Source organism: Piliocolobus tephrosceles, unplaced genomic scaffold, assembly GCF_002776525.5.
Source record: "Piliocolobus tephrosceles isolate RC106 unplaced genomic scaffold, ASM277652v3 unscaffolded_27769, whole genome shotgun sequence".
Classification (NCBI taxonomy): Eukaryota; Metazoa; Chordata; class Mammalia; order Primates; family Cercopithecidae; genus Piliocolobus; species Piliocolobus tephrosceles.
The window spans coordinates 1,510-6,163 of record NW_022310719.1 but is presented as its reverse complement, the minus strand read 5'-3'; the positions used below and the strand labels follow the sequence as shown (position 1 = coordinate 6,163).

At 37.9% G+C, this 4,654-nt stretch overlaps 1 long non-coding RNA gene and 1 other non-coding gene across 2 annotated transcripts in view; both read left to right on the top strand.

Moving 5' to 3' along the window:
* Positions 1–4,654, top strand: part of LOC113221827 — a 5,487-nt gene that overhangs the window by 443 nt on the left and 390 nt on the right. The window contains exon 2 of the long non-coding RNA XR_003308092.1: positions 2,938–3,008. This is a non-coding gene — a long non-coding RNA (uncharacterized LOC113221827). The remainder of the gene's footprint in view (positions 1–2,937; positions 3,009–4,654) is intronic.
* Positions 1,744–1,848, top strand: LOC113221828. Its single transcript, XR_003308093.1, has one exon. It is a non-coding gene; the product is annotated as a U6 spliceosomal RNA (small nuclear RNA).

Sequence of the window (4,654 nt, the reverse complement as noted above, 5' to 3'; positions counted from 1 at the left end):
TAAATAAATAAATAAATAAATAAATAAATAAATAAATAAATAAATATTGCACTTCCCGGTCGGGCACGGTGGCTCCCTGAGGCGGGTGGATCACGAGGTCAGCAGATCGAGACCATCCTGGCTAACAACAGTGAAACCCTGTCTCTACTAAAAATACAAAGAATAAAAATTAGCCAGGCGTGGTGGCGGGCGCCTGTAGTCCCAGCTACACAGGAGGCTGAGACAGAAGAATCGCGTGAACCCGGGAGGCGGAGCTTGCAGTGAGCCGAGATCGTGCCACTGCACGCCAGCCTGGGCGACAGAGCCAGACTCAAAACAAAACAAAACAAAAAACAAAAAAATTGCCCTTCCCAAATGTGTTTATCCATTTTCTCAATTTATTGAGAATTTATTGAAACATAAGCTGAACACCTATTATATAGCAGACATATTCTACTTTCGCTCAGGTTCCTTCCATCCTTAAAAACTTCATGTTGGCTGGGCACAGTGGCTCATGCCTGTAATCTCATCACTTTGGGAGACCGAGGCAGGCAGATCACTAGGTCAGAAGTTCGATACCAGCCTGATCAACATGGTGAAACCCCGTCTCTACTAAAGATACAAAAATTAACCAGGCATAGTGGCATGCGTCTGTAATCCCAGCTACTTGGGAGGCTGAGGCACAAGAATCACTTGAACCCAGGAGGCAGAGGTTGCAGTGAGCCAACATCGCACCACTGTACCCCAGCCTGGGTGATAGAGTAAGACATCGTCTCAAAATAATAATGATGATGATGATGATAATAATAATAATAATAATAATAATAAAAATTACAAGCGTAATAGCACACACCTGAAAACTCACAGCCGTGGGGGTTCACGCGTTAATCCCAGCACTTTGGGAGGTGAAGGCGGGCGGATCATGAGGTCAAGCGATGGAGACCATCCTGGCCAACATGGTGAAACCCCATCTCTATTAAAAATACAAAAATTAGCTGGGTTTGGTGGGGCACGCCTGTAGTCCCAGCTATTCCAGAGGCTGAGGCAGGGGAATCGCTTGAACCTGGTAGGCAGAGGTTGCAGTGAGCTAAGATCCCGGCACTGCACTCCAGCCTGCTGTCCAGCCTAAGTAAACTGAGAGATTTAAAATGGGAGTGTGATGACTTAATCTCAGTGGAAACTTTTTCTCCCTCCTTTCAAAGAAAAGCATTTCTGAAGGTAGAAAATAGTGAAAGGTAACCTTTAACTGCCTTTTGAAAATGTGTAACAATCTTATACACTAATATTAATAATCAGAAATGCCTGATTTACATGCATTCTATAAATCTAAGTATTGAATAAAATGAGCCATACCTATTCTTTTGAATCCTGAGTTTCCTTTGGCTTAAAGTATTTTTGAAAATCAAAGTAAGAATTATTTTGTTTTAAAAATTTGTTATGCTTTTAATCTCAGCCTAGACTTAGCTGAGACCTTCATGTTAAGTTATCCTTTATGCCCTTGGGGTTCAGTTCAAATAACGTTGCAGAAAGGGATGAGTTTCCTTTTGTCATTGCTACCAGATCTGTATGCTGAGGCCCCTTTATATCCAGTATGATACCTTTTCTTAGATCATGGAAGATCTCATATTATCCTTTCCCAGAGTTGTGGCAGGAAGCCATCACCAGAATTCTGAGCCTCAAGTATGTTAGTTGGATTTAACAGAGCTAACTAAGCCTCATCCATGACTCATGAGTATCCATGTATAAAAAGAGAGCTTTGTACTTGCTTCAGCAGCAAACATATACTGAAATTGGAATAAAATGCAGAGAAAATTAGCATGACCCCTGAATAAGGATGATGCACAGATTTGCGAAGTGGTTCATATTTTGTGCAGTCAGTGGAAGTTCATTTGACTATTTGCTGACTGCTCCAAAGAAACAGTGTGAGTCAAAGCAAACTGGGTGTCACCTAATATTGAATTTGTGAGTTTTCACTACAAAAATATGCAGTAAGGTGATCCATGGAGTGAGAATGGAGATGAGTAACGTGGGATATTGTGTGCAAATATATTGTTAGTATGTATCTCAGAAATGAGAGAATGTCAACTTGCATCTCTTTCATGGAACTGAAAACAAAAAATAAAAGTAGAATGTTATTTTCCATGTCAGCTGGAGATGAAGATGGGGATTGATCATTGTTCTAACAAAGATCTACCGATTCAGAGTTTGAGTCTGTGTGGAACAGGAGTCCAGGCTAGGTCTTGACATCTGTTAGCTTTCTGCCCTTGGCGTGATTGATGAGCTCAGTAATAGTGGACAGTGATGTTATCTAGTTTCATGAAATAATACATTTATAAGTGAATTTAGTTACGAACTATGATTTGGAAAATAGCTGTGATGTCCCAAATTATAAGCCACAAAGAACAGAACAACTAATAAGCAAAACTAGAACTTAATAACAATTTCAGAAAACCGCAACGTTTGAATATGAGAACCTCTGAAAAAATACACATTGGGTTTTATTTGCAATTCCAAAACAGTTTCAGCAATAAAGCTCAAGAACAAATTATTTCATTGCTTCACTGTTTCTCTGAGCATTTACAACACATTATGTCGTTAAAAATCTTTAACAACCTAGTGAAAAAAGGCAGTAAAATCCCTGCTTTTTAGAAGAATATGTTGAGCCTAAGAGAAGCAACTTGTCAGAGAACAAATAGCTGCTGGTAATAGAGCTAGGACATTTTCCATTATGCCACGCTAATGTGAGTTAATTTACTGAGCTATACTCCCTTCAATTCATGAGTAATTCATCTTCTTTTCTTCTTTAGAAGCTTAAAGAGAAATTGGTAGAACTCCCAAATAGAAGCATGTAGGATAATTAAAGTTCTGATATTAACTCTGATATTGTTTGAAACACTCTAAAAATTTAATATATTTGTTTTAAAATAGTAATTTCATTTATTACATTTTTATCCATAGCCTTCGGCACCTAATTCCTGAATGTAAGATGGAACAGTCACCTGAAAGTCTTCCTCAGAATAACAATCCAGGTAAGACTTTCGATAGTGACTTATTTTTGGTGGTCCTACCATAGATAAAAAAGTAAGAATAAGGAAGTTTTAATCATGAAAGAGCAGGTTAAAAAAATCTCTGTGTGTGTAAGTTGTTGTATATTTTTTTCTTAATTTCTTTCTTGGTAGGTTAGATTTCACAGTTATTTAAAAAGTTAATTGCAGGTCATTTATTTTTTTCAAACAATCTAGTCTGAAAAAAATGTATTTAATTATGGTCTCTAAAATCCTATATGATATTTTTGTATAAATAAGAAAAAGATATTTTTAAGTTAGTAAGTTGTATGTTTTCTTTATAGTCACATTATAATGAATTAGACTTGTTATGAAATGAGAACTTCTATTGAATTTTTAAAATAAATAACTTATGTTTAGTAAATATCAATCACAGTTGACCTTTAACAATGTGGAATTTAGGGATGCTTGATCCCCTCTGCAGTCAAAAATCTGCGTATCCTCCCATCTCAGCCTCCCAAGTAGCTGGGATTACAGATGTGCACCAAAACACCCAGCGAATTTTTTATTTGTTTTTGTAGAGATGTGGTCTCACTATGTCGCTTTTGACTCCCCCCAAGAACATAACTGCTAAGAGCCAACTGTTGTTGACCAACAGCCTTATTGATAACATAAACAGTCATTTAAGATATGTTTGGTATTGTACATGTATTAATATGCTGTATTCTTACAATAAAGAAAACTAGAGAAATAAACTTAAGAAAATCATGAGGAAGAAAAATGCTTACTGTTCATTAAATGCAAGTGGATCATTATATAACTCTTCATCAGTCTTCAAGTTGGGCAGGCTAAGGAGAAGGAGGAGGAGGAAGATTGGTCTTCGCTGTCTCAGGTGGGAGAAAATCTGCTCATAAGCAGACCCCTGCAGTTCAAATGCGTGTTGTTCAAAGGCTAACTATATTACATAGTGATTTGTGTCACTAAAAAAAAGAAATTAGTTTCAAAACTGGAAACTCAGCAATACCTTTCTGGCACCATAAACAAATGGCAATAAGAACTGCGAAATCGCCAGGTGTGCTGGCCCACACCTGTAGTCCCAGCACGTTGGGAGGCCTAGGTGGGAGGATCACTTGCGTCCAGAAGTTCCAGACCAGCCTGGGTGACATAGTGAGACCACATCTCTACAAAAACAAATAAACAATTAGCTGGGTGTTTTGGTGCACACCTGTAATCCCAGCTACTTGGGAGGCGGAGATGGGAGCATCACTTGAGCCTGGGAGTCAAGGCTGCAGTGATCTGTGATTGTGATCACAACCTGGATAATAGAGTGAGACCCTGTCTTAAAACCAACCAACCAACCAAACAAACAAACCTGCAAAACATACCCAGTGTGCACTAATACTAATGGGAAATTATTTTTTAAAGATACCTTCTGAGTGCAGAAGTCAGAAAAGCAATTCCTTGTTGAGAAGAACGGGTCATATTACATACTTACAAACCAACAAGGTCTCACTATTATTGACTTTCCCCCTAATTGGAAATCGAATGAGGTATATTTACTTCGTTAGAACAAGATGTGTTCTTCTACCTGCTGGTTAATTGTTATGTTAACAGTAATTTTGTTAGAACAAGATATACTGTTACCATTAGCCAAAAGATTATTATAATAC